Raw genomic sequence first — 14,893 nt, 5'->3', positions numbered from 1 at the left:
AAGCAGCCTACTCACGCCTTATAAAATTCACATCAGTCTTTCCATTGTGTACTAAATCAATGTGTGTTGAATATCAGTTCAATAACTTTAACCATTTTCGAAATTTGGACGTTTTTCTGTAAAAATCATTGGCGCAACAGAAAAGAGCTAGAAACTTAAAAATTTATATTTAGATTCCTTTTGCACAATAATTTAGTAGAAACAGTATTCTGGATCTCACAAATTAAAATTTTAGTTGAAATTCATGATTTTCTGGTTTTTGTTTTAAAAAATTAAGGAAGCAAGATAGATTAAGTAGGCGAATAAATAAAGCTAGGATGTTTAAATTTAAGTACAAGGGAGATCCGCTATATTCATAAAAATGTGAGAAGTTTCAACTGAATAACTATAAAACTATAGCGATAGCGTATCTCCAAAGGGCAAGTTCAGAGCTCGTCTACTGCGTGTAGTGTAATTAAATTAATTCTCTGGCCCAAAATATTTGACTTAGCCACGTCAGACTTTTATTATGATTACTTACCTGTGTGCTGATTACACATTTAAATTGAGAGCTTCATCGGCCATCAGCAAAGGAAGCAATGATTTATTCGATAACTTAAAGTGGTGCATTACTAGCCCAGCGGCTAGTCGGGAGAGTGGCTCTGAGCACTATGGGACTCAACATCTTAGGTCATAACTCCCCTAGAACTTAGAACTACTTAAACCTAACTAACCTAAGGACATCACACACACCCACGCCCGAGGCAGGATTCGAACCTGCGACCGTAGCAGTCCCGCGGTTCCGGACTGCAGCGCCAGAACCGCTAGACCACCGCGGCCGGCTAGTCGGGAGAGCGGATTTGATCAGGCGTTCCCTTAGCCGTCCACACCGCGGCTTTATATATAAGAACGCTGCGCGAAAGAAGAAGGCCCCAGTTCTCTCCAGACGCTGATTAGCGCTCCGCCTGTGCCGGAGTAGGTTAGGTTAGTGTTGTTTAACGTCCCGTCGACAACGAGGTCATTAGAGACGGAGCGCAAGCTCGGGTTAGGGAAGGATGGGGAAGGAAATCGGCCGTGCCCTTTCAAAGGAACCATCCCGGCATTTGCCTGATACGATTTAGGGAAATCACGGAAAACCTAAATCAGGATGGCTGGAGACGGGATTGAACCGTCGTCCTCCCGAATGCGAGTCCAGTGTGCTAACCACTGCGCCACCTCGCTCGTGGGTGCCGGAGTCGCGTCGCGTCGCGTCGCGTCGGTATCGTTGATATAAACAGCCTCGGATGCAGTAATAAGTTACTCGGGATACGCGAAACCATGAAATCGTTTACGAGTGAAGTGTTAATTTTGGGATGACGTTAATGATCTATCTTTAGTTTGCGTATGTCGTACTTTCACGAGCCGCTGCAGATTCTACCATTATTAGCGTGGCGTTTGATGAACATTATCATCAAATTATGGCGAGCATTCACTTACACATTTAATTTGAACAGTTATAGTTGCATCAGCGCAACAGACTCTGAACTGCTCTGGTAGTTGGATTGTGTGGATTCTTTTTGGTCTGTGACTTTCTGAATATAGTGAACATTTTAGAGAGAATGGTTTTTGATTATGAATCCCAGACAATCTCCTAATTCCTCAGAGCTACAAGCTGTAGCTATAAATGTATTTCTCAGATGAAGTAGGCACTAGGAATTCTAATTACAGGCTTCACGTTTTGCTAATCACTTTCTGGTTGTCAATGTTGTAGTTAGAGAGCCAGTGTTGAGAACGGCAAACAACAGCATAAATACAAAACATTTATTCTATTATTCCACCCGCCGCCCCACAACTTGAAAGACAATACAGGGATCGCTTCTAGAGAAGATTCGATAAAATTACATTCGCTAAACTTACATCAATTCAGCGCACCTAATTTTGAAAGGATAATTAGATACGCATGGTTCGCATCGAAATTAGCGGCTGAAAGAGAAATCTTTTTGAATGCAAATGAATTGCGTTTCCCAGTATCGGTCATGAAGAAACCGTGCGCCTGCAAGATGGTTGCTTTCATAAAATGTGCGTGGTGCTGCGAAAATTTGTGCTTCGGTTTTTTCTATAAGTATCACCCACAATACTGATCTGGCACATCAAGCAATGTGGACGATAAAAAATAAGATTTTGTAATATTGTATGACAGAAAAAGTTAAAAATTGTATATATCTTTATAATTTCGCACACCTTACACTGTTTGTTAATATTCTTCGAAATAAAACTGAAAAATTCGGTCGATTTTGAAAAAAAGAAAGTACAAGAGCAGGATTCGAACACAGAACCTCCTGCGCGGTAGCCGTGAAATCTCTACCGCTGCGCTATGCTGATTTGCTCGGCATTCATGCAATATTACGGGTATCCAAAGCGCGCAATGAACTTCACAATCGATTTTCTCAAAAACCAAGGCCCGGCGCTAAAAAAACCGGATAGCCACGTACTCAGGGTAAGTGCGTCTACAACATATTTGAAGCGCATCAAAATCCGTTATTTACAGTATGGAGGGTCCCCTTGTGAGTGAGTTTGAACGTGGTGTTGTAGGCCGCGGACGAGTGATGACACACAGCACCTTCGACGTAGCGCTGTAGTGGGGATTTTCCTCGTCCGACCATTTCACGACTCTAACCTGAATATCAGAAAACCGGTAAAACGTCAAATCTCCGACATGGTAGCGGTCGGAAAAAAAATCCTGCAATAACAGGATCAACAACAACTGAAGACAATCGTTCACGGAGACAGCAGTGCAACCCTTCAGCAAATCGCTGCTGATTTCAATGCTGGGCCGTCAACAAGTGTCAGCACGCAAACCATTCAACGAAACATCATCGATACGGGCTTTCGGAGCCGAAGGCCCACTCGTGTACTCTTGGTGACTGCACGACACAAAGCTTTTTTTACGCCTCGTCTAGGCCCGTCAACACCGACTTTGGACTGTTTATGACTAGAAACATGTTGCCCGGTCGGGCGAGTCTCGTTTCAAACTGTACCGAGCGGATGGACGTGTACAGGTATGGAGACAACCTCATGAATCCGTGGACCCTGTGTGTTATCAGGAGACTGTGCCAGCTGGTGCACGCTCTGTAATAGCGTGGGGCGTGTGCAGTTGGACTGATATGGGACCCCCTGAAACTAGATACTACTCTGACAGGTGAAACGTACGTAAGCGTCCTGTCTGATCACTTGCATGCATTCATGTCAATTGTGCATTCCGACAGACTTGGACAATTCCAATAGGACAATACGACACCCCACACGTCCAGAATTGCTACAGAGTGGGCGCAGGTACACACTCTGAGTTTAAACACTTCCGCTGGTCACCGAAGTCCCCAGACATGAACGTTACTGAACATATCTGGGACACATTGCAACGTACTGTTCAGAAGAGAACTCCACCCCGTCGTACTCTTACGGATTTATGGACAGCCCTCCAGGATTCATGGTTTCAATACCCTTCAGCACTACTTCAGATTTTAGGAGGCCCTACGCGATGGAAGGCAGGTGTACCAGTTTCTTTGCCTCTTCAGTGTATATTCGGTGCTCCCTCGAGTTCTGGGCGCAGTTCGCCATTTTACCTCTCCCGTAGTCGGTGAGGAAACGTCAGGAGAAAGCTTTATACGTCGACCACGGCCTAATAGCCAGGAAGATTTAGGTGGCGTGAAATCAAAAAAAGGTTCCAGCAAACGCGGAAGAATGCGTAGTGTTATGTTTACATCAGGTTTATTCTTACGATGAACGTAGAATAGCAGTGACGGAGGTGAAGCGCCAGCTGTGCGTAATGTTCAGAGTTCCTGTGCGATACCACATGGTTTTACCAAAGGATCTTCCTGCAGAGTTATGCGCAGACTCTGAGAAAAGGCTAGCACTACACATTCTAAAAAAGTAAACTTGTTCCATCGAAAGTACATAAGTTTTTTTTTATTGATCTGTTGAACGGAGAAGCCAAGAATAACAGGAATTTTGCGTAAAATTCATAAACTGACAGTAAAAGCTAGCGGTACTTCGGAATCCACATTACACCGTATTATGCTGCGGTCACTGTGGCTCCGGTATCGGTGGATTCCGCCGACGACCTGCATAGGCCGGAGACGGCCGATCTTTTCAAATCAGTTCGCCCGCTACACGCGGCGTCACACTATAGCCTATCTCCAGAATGTAGAGACTTCAGACGACACTAGGTGAAATTCAAATCAGTTTGTTTTCTTCGGTCAAATCGATCGACGTTCTCGCGCACAAAATATGGAGCGTGAGGAATTGGTCAGTTTAGTCTGAGAAGAAGTGGCTTGTGCCATCCGGAGGAAGAAAAAAATCATAATCAGATATAGCTCGGAATCTATGGACTGAAATCGCAGGTTTATTCGAAACTTCAAATAGGCAAAATCTTTATTGGAAATTTTACGCATGGATTATGCTGTTGTTGTGCTCTTCAGTCCAGAGACTGGTTTGATGTAGCTCTCCATGCTACCCTGCCCCGTGCAAGTTTCTTCATCTCCCAGTACTTACTGCAACCTACATCCTTCTGAATCTGCTTAGTGTATTCATCTCTTGGTCTCCCTCTACGATTTTTACCCTCCACGCTGCCCTCCAATACTAAATTGGTGATCCCTTGATGCCTCAGAACATGTCCTACCAACCGATCCCTTCTTCTAGTCAAGTTGTGCCACAAATTTCTCTTCTCTCCAATTCTATTCAATACCTCCTCTCATTAGTTACGTGATCTACCCATCTAACCTTCAGCATTCTTCTGTAGCACCACATTTCGAAAGCTTCTATTCTCTTCTTGTCCAAACTGGTTATCGTCCATGTTTCACTTCCACACATGGCTACACTCCATTCAAATACTTTCAGAAACGACTTCCCGACACTTAAACCTATACCCGATGTTAAATTTCTCTTCTTCAGAAACGCTTTCCTTGCCATTGCCAGTCTACATTTTATATCCTCTCTACTTCGACCATCATCAGTTATTTTGCTCCCCAAATAGCAAACCTCACTTACCACTTTAAGCATCTCATTTCCTAATCTAATTCCCGCAGCATCACCCGATTTAATTCGACTACATTCTATTATCCTAGTTTTGCTTTTGTTGACATTCATCTTATATCCTTCTTTCAAGACACTGTCCATTCCGTTCAGCTGCTCTTCCAGGTCCTTTGCTGTCTCTGACAGAACTACAATTTCATCGGCGAACCTCAAAGTTTTTACTTCTACATGGATTATATCTCAAACAGTAGCTGTAAGCACATAACATACGCCATCCTCTTCAATGGAACAATTAATTTTTGAGGGTATGGATTATAACCTCAAAAATTAATTTGTTCAATTGAAGAGGATGGTGTGTGTTATGTGCTTACAGCTACTGTACTGGATCTTTTTTGTCGTAGGTTGTCATTAGATGTCTGGCGTTTTATACCAGCAGGGTAGTGATCTTGTTATAATATGAAGTGGTTTGCAATTGTGGTGTATGGTATGTATTTCCACTTTCAAGTGGTTTAGGTTTTCAGAGTACCTTATGCTACATTTTGTGCTCGTCTTTCACTCGTGTACTACACGACAGTTCCTGAGGGTTATTCACGTACGTCAGTACGACTTTGAATAAATACAGCTAGAGTGTTTATACCTTGGTTTTCCAGGTCACCACGAATTATCTCGAGTATGTAGCGGAACGACGTTTCTCCCGTCATCGCATATATTCATAAAACTTGTGAAACGTCCCCTCAGAAAGCTTAATGAATTACTGTGCTGATAAAACTCTTACGCTCTTTGATTTTCAAACAGCTGAGCAGAACTGAACGTACTCAGACATGCTCTTTACCTATTCTGATCAACACTAAACTGACACACAATATTTTTAGCGCAACGCAATCTGACTTTCAATAATCCCTACAAAAGAATGGCCCTGACTAACATTAACCTATACCTTTCACAAATCACTTACCTCACAAAAAATCTTCGTTACTCGAACTACTGCAATACAGCGAGCGCCACTGTTGTTGTTGTGGTCTTCAGTCCTGAGACTGGTTTGATGCAGCTCTCCATGCTACTCTATCCTGTGCAAGCCTCTTCATCTCCCAGTACCTACTGCAACCTACATCCTTCTGAATCTGCTTAGTGTATTGATCTCTTAGTCTCCCTCTACGATTTTTGCCCTCCACGCTGCCCTCCAATGCTAAATTTGTGATCCCTTGATGCCTCAAAACATGTCCTATTAACCGATCCCTTCTTCTAATCAAGTTGTGCCACAAACTTCTCTTCTCCCCAATCCTATTCAGTACCTCCTCATTAGTTACGTGATCTACCCACCTTATCTTCAGCATTCTTCTGTAGCACCACATTTCGAAAGCTTCTATTCTATTCTTGTCCAAACTGGTTATCGTCCATGTTTCACTTCCATACATGGCTACACTCCATACAAATACTTTCACAAACGACTTCCTTACACTTAAATCTATACTCGATGTTAACAAATTTCTCTTCTTCAGAAACGCTTTCCTTGCCATTGCCAGTCTACATTTTATATCCTCTCTACTTCGACCATCATCAGTTATTTTGCTCCCCAAATAGCAAAACTCCTTTACTACTTTAAGTGTCTCATTTCCTAATCTAATCCCCTCAGCATCACCCGAGTTAATTTGACTACACTCCATTATCCTCGTTTTGCCTTTGTTAATGTTCATCTTATATCCTCCTTTCAAGACACTGTCCATTCCGTTCAACTGCTCTTCCAAGTCCTTTGCTGTCTCTGACAGAATTACAATGTCATCGGCGAACCTCAAAGTTTTTACTTCTTCTCCATGAATTTTAATACCTACTCCGAATTTTTCTTTTGTTTCCTTTACTGCTTGCTCAATATACAGATTGAATAACATCGGGGAGAGGCTACAACCCTGTCTCACTCCCTTCCCAACCACTGCTTCCCTTTCATGCCTCTCCACTCTTATAACTGCCATCTGGTTTCTGTACAAATTGTAAATAGCCTTTCGCTCCCTGTATTTTACCCCTGCCACCTTCAGAATTTGAAAGAGAGTATTCCACTCAACATTGTCAAAAGCTTTTTGTAAGTCTACAAATGCTGGAATCGTAGGTTTGCCTTTCCTTAATCCATTTTCTAAGATAAGTCGTAAGGTTAGTATTGCCTCACGTGTTCCAACATTTCTACGGAATCCAAACTGATCTTCCCCGAGGTCCGCTTCTACCAGTTTTTCCATTCGTCTGTAAAGAATTCGCGTTAGTCTTTTGCAGCTGTGACTTATTAAACTGATAGTTCGGTAATTTTCACATCTGTCAACACCTGCTTTCTTTGGTATTGGAATTATTATATTCTTCTTGAAGTCTGTGGGTATTTCGCCTGTCTCATACATCTTGCTCACCAGATGGTAGAGTTTTGTCATGACTGGCTCTCCCAAGGCCATCAGTAGTTCTAATGGAATGTTGTCTACTCCCGGGGCCTTGTTTCGACTCAGGTCTTTCAGTGCTCTGTCAAACTCTTCACGCAGTATCATATCTCCCATTTCATCTTCATCTACATCCTCTCCCATTTCCATAATATTGTCCTCAAGTACATCGCCCTTGTATAAACCCTCTATATACTCCTTCCACCTTTCTGCCTTCCCTTCTTTGCTTAGAACTGGGTTGCCATCTGAGCTCTTGATATTCATACAAGTGGTTCTCTTCTCTCCAAAGGTCTCTTTAATTTTCCTGTAGGCAGTATCTATCTTACCCCTAGTGAGACAAGCCTCTACATCCTTACATTTGTCCTCTAGCCATCCCTGCTTAGCCATTTTGCACTTTCTGTCGATCTCATTTTTGAGACGTTTGTATTCCCTTTTGCCTGCTTCATTTACTGCATTTTTATATTTTCTACTGCCAGCTAAATAAAAGATTCAAACTACTGAAGGCACTAAGTACTGATAGGCATAGTTAGCAAATGAAAGATTTTGATAGAGAACAAACAATGTATTTACCATAACAGTTTTCAAAAGACATCTCATATATATATATATATATATATATATATATATATATATATATATATTCTCTCTGACGGACACACGTCCTAATCGTCCGCTCTCAAAACTCCGCCATCTCTCTCCCCACATCCACCACTGCTGGCGGCTCACGTCCAACTGCGCAACGTTACGCGCTGTTCACATGCAACTGCCCAACACTACAATAGCTAACAACAATGCAAACCAGCCACAGACTGCACACAGCACAGCCAGTGATTTTCATACAGAGCGCTACCTGGCGTTACCAATATAAAAACCTAAACAGGCTACTTACATAGCCCCCATGCTCCCCACAAAAAATTTTACAAATTGTTTTGGGCAGTGGCCTATACAGATTTGAAAAAAATTTTCATAATTACAACAACAAAGATATCAAATGCACACACTTATCGATACAATGTTGGTCATAAGAAGATTTTCTCACAGTCCATAAAGACAGTCCCGATCATTTATCACAATATTAATTACAATTTTATGCACAAAGTCCGAGCAGTAAAAGAAAATGTGCACGGAAGTAGTGGATTTCCATGCAGTCTTGAAGTAGTGTTGTCCTTCCAACAGAAAGACAGTGCTGACTCTTGACATGCAGACAGGTAACGGGCCACAACAGAGCAAACCCACAGCAGAGTCAGTCGAAGTTTTGAAGAATATTGCCACTTGGATGTGAACAGCGCGTAGCGTTGCGCAGCTGGAGGTGAGCCGCCAGCAGTGGTGGATGTGGGGGGAGAGATGGCGGAATTTTGAGAGCGGACGATCTGGACATGTGTCCATCACAGACAGTAAATTTTGTAAGATTGGATGTCATGAACTGTTATATATATTATGACTTTTGAACAGTATTAAGGTAAATACATTGTTCTCTATCAAAATCTTTCATTTGCTAACTATGCCTATCAGTAGTTAGTGCCTTCAGTAGTTTGAATCTTTTATTTAGCTGGCAGTAGTGGCGCTCGCTGTATTGCAGTAGTTTGAGTAACGAAGATTTTTGTGAGGTAAGCGATTCATGAAAGGTATAGGTTATTGTTAGTCAGGGCCATTCTTTTGTAGGGATTATTAAAAGTCAGATTGCGTTGCGCTAAAAATATTGTGTGTCAGTTTAGTGGTGATCAGAATAGGTAAAGAGAGAAATGTCTGAGTACGTTCAGTTCTGCTCAGCTGTTTGAAAATCAAATAGCTTAAGAGTTTTATCAGCACAGTTTCCATTAGGTTTTCTAAGGTGACGTTTCACTCGTCCAGTAATTCCGATAACTGACGACCCAGTGAATAGCACTCGCCACGTTCTGTGCGAGAGAGGAAAGCTCATTCACATGCATTCGGCGTCTCTTTGATAGCAGAAGCCGCTACGCAGCACTCGTGTCCAAACACAGGAATGTCGTATCCACCCGACACCAGAGGTTAAAATCTAACCTACTTCAGACATAGAATAAATTATAACCTACTTCAGACACAGAATAAATTCTAACCTAACCTCCTTTGAGACGGTCAAAACCTGACGATGGAGATCGGACGCACTATGACCAGGGGTAAGATAGGTACGGCCTACACGAAAATTAAAGAGACCTTTGGAGAAAATAGAACCACTTGTATGAAGATCAAGAGCTCAGATGGAAACCCAGTTCTAAGCAATAAAGGGAAAGCAGAAATGTGGAAGGAATATATAGAGGGTCTGTACAAGGTCGATGTACTTGAGGACAATATTATGGAAATGTAAGAGGATGTAGAACAAGATGAAATGGGAGATACGATACTGCGTGAAGAGTTTGACAGAACACTGAAAGACCTGCGTCGAAACAAGGCCCCGGGAGTAGACAAGATTGCATTAGAACTACTTACGGCCTTGGGAGAGCCAGTCCTGACAAAACATTACCATCTGGTGAGCAATATGTATGAGACAGGCGAAATACCCTCAGACTTCAAGAAGAATATAATAATTCCAATCCCAAAGAAAGCAGGTGTTGACAGATGTGAAAATTACCGAACTATCAGTTTAATAAATCACAGCTGCAAAATACTAACGCGAATTCTTTACAGACGAATGGAAAAACTGGTAGAAGCCGACCTCGGCGAAGATCAGTTTGGATTCCGTAGAAATGTTGCAACACGTGAGGCAATACTGACCCTACGACTTATCTTAGAAAATAGATTAAGGAAAGGCAAACCTACGTTTCCAGCATTTGTAGACTTACAGAAAGCTTTTGACAATGTTGAATGGAATACTCTCTTTCAAATTCTAAAGGTGCCAGGGGTAAAATACAAGGAGCGAAAGGCTATTTACAATTTGTACAGAAACCAGATGGCAGTTATAAGAGTCGAGGGACATGAAAGGGAAGCAGTGGTTGGGAAGGGAGTAAGACAGGGTTGTAGCCTCTCCCCGATGTTATTCAATCTGTATATTGAGCAAGCAATAAAGGAAACAAAAGAAAAGTTCGGAGTAGGTATTAAAATCCATGAAGAAGAAATAAAAACTTTGAGGTTCGCCGTTGAAATTGTAATTCTGTCAGAGACGGCGAAGGACTTGGAAGAGCAGTTGAACGGAATGGATAGTGTCTTGAAAGGAGGATATAAGATGAACATCAACAAAAGCAAAACGAGGATAATGGAATGTAGTCGAATTAAATTGGGTAATGCTGAGGGAATTAGATTAGAAAACGAGACACTTAAAGTAGTAAAGGAGTTTTGCTATTTGGGGAGCAAAATAACTGATGATGGTCGAAGTAGAGAGGATATAAAATGTAGACTGGCAATGGCAAGGATAGCGTTTCTGAAGAAGAGAAATTTGTTAACATCGAGTATAGATTTAAGTGTCAGGAAGTCTTTTCTGAAAGTATTTGTATGGAGTGTAGCCATGTATGGAAGTGAAAGATGGACGATAAACAGTTTGGACAGGAAGAGAATAGAAGCTTTCGAAATGTGGTGCTACAGAAGAATGCTGAAGATTAGACGGGTAGATCACATAACTAATGAGGAGGAATTGAATAGAACTGGGGAGAAGAGGAGTTTGTGGCACAACTTGACTAGAAGAATGGATCGGTTGGTAGGGCATGTTTTGAGGCATCAAGGGATCACAAATTTAGCAGTAGGTACTGCGAGATGAAGAAGCTTGCACGGAGAGCTGCATCAAACCAGTCTCAGGACTGAAGACAACAACAACAACAACAACAACAACAACATGACCAGTTGTCGCCCGATGTTATCGGGTGACCTCTGACGACCGTTGTCGGTGGCAAAGCTGCGCTCTAATATCACGTCTTCGGATGTGGGCGCGCGTTTTCATTCTCCAACAAAGGCATACGTGCGAGAACGGATATCTACGGCATTTGGCGAATTAAACATAAAGTTAGCGCGCAGAACTGTACTTCGTTAAGATAGAGGCCAGCCAGTAAAATACAGGGTGACCTCAACGAAGAAAATAATTATTCTGGCTCAGAGAACTGCGTTCTTCGCCTTTTCCACTCTCTCTCTGGTTTTCGATCCCGCAAGTGGAATAGACGAAAATCTGAAACGGAATGCACACACGCTGCAGCTGGGAGGGCGAAGTTTTTGCGCACAATGCACATATTGCACGCTGAGGCAATAGTCTTCTTGTACACTTTGATGAAACTTGCGTTTGCCGGCCGGGGTGGCCGTGCGGTTCTAGGCGCTACAGTCTGGAACCGCAGTACCGCTACGGTCGCAGGTTCGAATCCTGCCTCGGGCATGAATGTGTGTGATGTCCTTAGGTTAGTTAGGTTTAACTAGTTCTAAGTTCTAGGGGACTAATGACCTTAGAAGTTAAGTCCCATAGTGTTCAGAGCCATTTTTGAAACTTGCATTTCATAAAACCATACAAACATATGGAAATCTTGGTCTGAAAGTACCAAAGAAGTTCTGTATAGCGTGCATGGATGTTAAGTTATAGCTGACGCGATAAATCTGCACGTAGTGAGCACGGTTTCAGAAAATATCGTTCTTGTGAAACACAACTATTCTTTATACTCATGAAGTAATAAGTGCTATCGACAGGGGATGTCAAATTGATTCCATATTTCTAGATTTCCAGAAGGCTTTCGACACCGCTCCTCACATGCGTCTTCTAACCGAATTGCTGCCTACGGAGTATCGCCTCAGTTGTGCGACTGCATTCGTGATTTCCTGTCAGAAAGGTCACAGTTCGTAGCAATGGACGGAAAGTCATCGAGCAAAACAGAAGTAATATCCGGCGTTCCCCAAGGAAGTGTTATAGGCCCTCTATTGTTCCTGATGTATATTAACGACATAGGAGACAATCTGAGTAGCTGTCTTAGATTGTTTGCAGATGATGCTGTCATTTATCGTCTTGTAAAGTCATCAGATGATCAAAACGACTTGCAAAATGATTTAGATAAGATATGTCTTGTGCGAAAGGTGCCAATTGACTCTGAATAAAGAAAAGTGTGAAGTCGTTCACATGAGTACTAAAAGAAATCAGCTAAATTTTGAGTACGCGATAAGTCACACAAATCTGAAGGCTGTAAATTCAGCTAAGTAATTAGGGATTACAATTACAAATAACCTAAATTGGAACGATCACATAAATAATATTGTGGGTAGAGCAAACTAAAGACTGCGATTCATTGGCAGAACACATAGAAGGTGCAACAGGTCTACTAAAGAGACTGCTTACACCACGCTTGTCCGCCCTATTCTGGGGTACTGCTGTGCGGTGTGGGATCCGGATCAGGTTGGACTGACGGATGACATCGAAAAAGTACAAAGAAGGGCAGCTCGTTTTGTATTATTGCGAAATAGGGCATATAGTGTCACAGACATGATACGTGAATTGGACTGGCAACCATTAAAACAAAGGCGTTTTTCTTGGTGACGGGATCTTCTCATGAAATTTCAATCACCAGTTTTCTCCTCCGATTGCGAAAACATTCTGTTGGCACCCACCTCCATTGGGAGAAATGATCATCAAAATAAAATAAAAGAAATCAGGGCTCGCACAGAAAAATTTAGGTGCTCGTTTTTCCCGCGTGTCGTTCGAGAGTGGAACGGTAGAGAGACAGCTTGAAGGTGGTTCACTGAACCCTCTGCCAGGCACTTAATTGTGAACAGCAGAGTAATCACGTAGATGTAGATGCAAATACTCGCGCGCTGTCGCCCACAGTTTCTGTAAATAAATTGCTTTCACAGGTGACAAGATATAGTGATCATGCCTTAGAAGTTGCCAAAATTAATTTTATATTTTCCCTAACAACTTTTCCGCTGAAGTTTCTACGAGGGTAACAGAATGCGAATTCATTAGCGACGATAATTTTTGTTACACGGGCGAAACAGTTTCACACCTATTTTATTGTTTATTTCAAAGTATTTTTTTGTTTTCACGATATAATATGTATGACGCATCTATAAACTTCGAGAAACTTCGAATTTTTTAATTCCAAATAGGTTAGGCTTCTTTTTTTTCAATGCCGTGAGGTAATTCTTTTTAAATTTTTGCAACGTGTTTTTTGCGGTTCAACAGGCAATAAGTTTCTTTTGGAAAGTAGTCCATCACATTCGAGACTAAAAACAGGTATGTCTAATATTTTTTCCGGAGATTTTAATACCATCTGTAGTTATTAACAGGTAATGCTGCAAGAACGGGAGATACCTTGGACCTGTCTAATATCTGAAGGCCACTACAAAAAGCTGCTAATCTGGTTCGTGGTTCACAGTCCCAATGCCTAATGGCTTCCAGAGGCAACAAAAAATTATTGACGCAATTTAAACTTATATACATCTAGTGGTATAAGCTTGTGTTTAAGCTTCAACACAACAGTTATTATGTAAAACCACTGGCGCGCAAATACCCAAACTTTACTCATACAGCATATTTGAGAATGACAGAACTTAGCGACTTCCGACAGACTTTACATACAATTTCGAGTTTTTTCCCCCTAGTCGACACCTCTCACTAAACGATGAAAGAAAAATAACTTCTCGCTTACTTCATTTTCGGTAATCAGGGCGTGAATTCCCAGCCTCAGGCACAACGTTTTAATTTATTACTTCTTTAGTACTAACTCATATTCACAGCACATTCTGCAGTCACTACCCACATATTAACCACTGAATGTACACGCCAAATTATATTTGACATTATAAACACTGACAAGTGTAAAAAATTTGGGTTTGCTTAAAATGGAGCGCAAATTAGACAGCCTATACACATCCTCTGTTTCTGTTTTGAGACCACTTAGCAATATCCACTACCCTTAAAAATTATTTCATCCGTTGCTCATCATCGAAGTTTATATTCTGCGTTTAATGCCATAGACTTTATGTGAAACACCTTGTCCTTCTAACATGAAAATGCTTTACGCTTCCTCTCCCGAAAAATACAAAGATATGGCATCATTGCATTGCAAAATTTTTGACACTCATGTACCTTTTAAAGTGTGTATTTGTTTTCGTATGTTGTAAATCAAAACATGTGGTGCACACTGAAACTTCGTTTTGTGACCGAACGAAAGTGGTTTACAATGCAGCGCAACGTTTGTTACTCCGAAAATACAAACATCTTTGAGAATGTATTCACAAAAAAAAAAAAAAAAAAAAAAAAAAAAAAAAAAAAAAGAGGTTCAAATGGCTCTGAGCACTACGGGACTTAACTTACGAGGTCATCAGCCCCCTAGAGCTACTTAAACCTAACTAACCTAAGGACATCACACACATCCATGCCCGAGGCAGCATTCGAACCTGCAAACGTGGCGGTTCCAGACTGTAGCGCCTACAACCGCTCGGCCACTTCGGCTGGCCTGCAAGAAAACTGCGAAAACAAATGCGCCAGATGAACATTTCATAAGCCGCATTCCAACACCGACATGTAGCGTAACCATTTGGTTACACATTGATCATTGTGAATTGTTTATCCT

General features: G+C 41.7%; 1 protein-coding gene across 3 annotated transcripts in view; it reads right to left on the bottom strand.

Moving 5' to 3' along the window:
* Positions 1 to 14,893, bottom strand: part of LOC126213321 (peroxynitrite isomerase THAP4-like) — a 257,176-nt gene that overhangs the window by 124,313 nt on the left and 117,970 nt on the right. The window lies entirely within an intron of this gene.

This window comes from Schistocerca nitens, chromosome 11 (genome assembly GCF_023898315.1).
Source record: "Schistocerca nitens isolate TAMUIC-IGC-003100 chromosome 11, iqSchNite1.1, whole genome shotgun sequence".
NCBI classification, from domain to species: domain Eukaryota; kingdom Metazoa; phylum Arthropoda; class Insecta; order Orthoptera; family Acrididae; genus Schistocerca; species Schistocerca nitens.
This window is presented reverse-complemented; position numbering and strand designations above follow the sequence as displayed.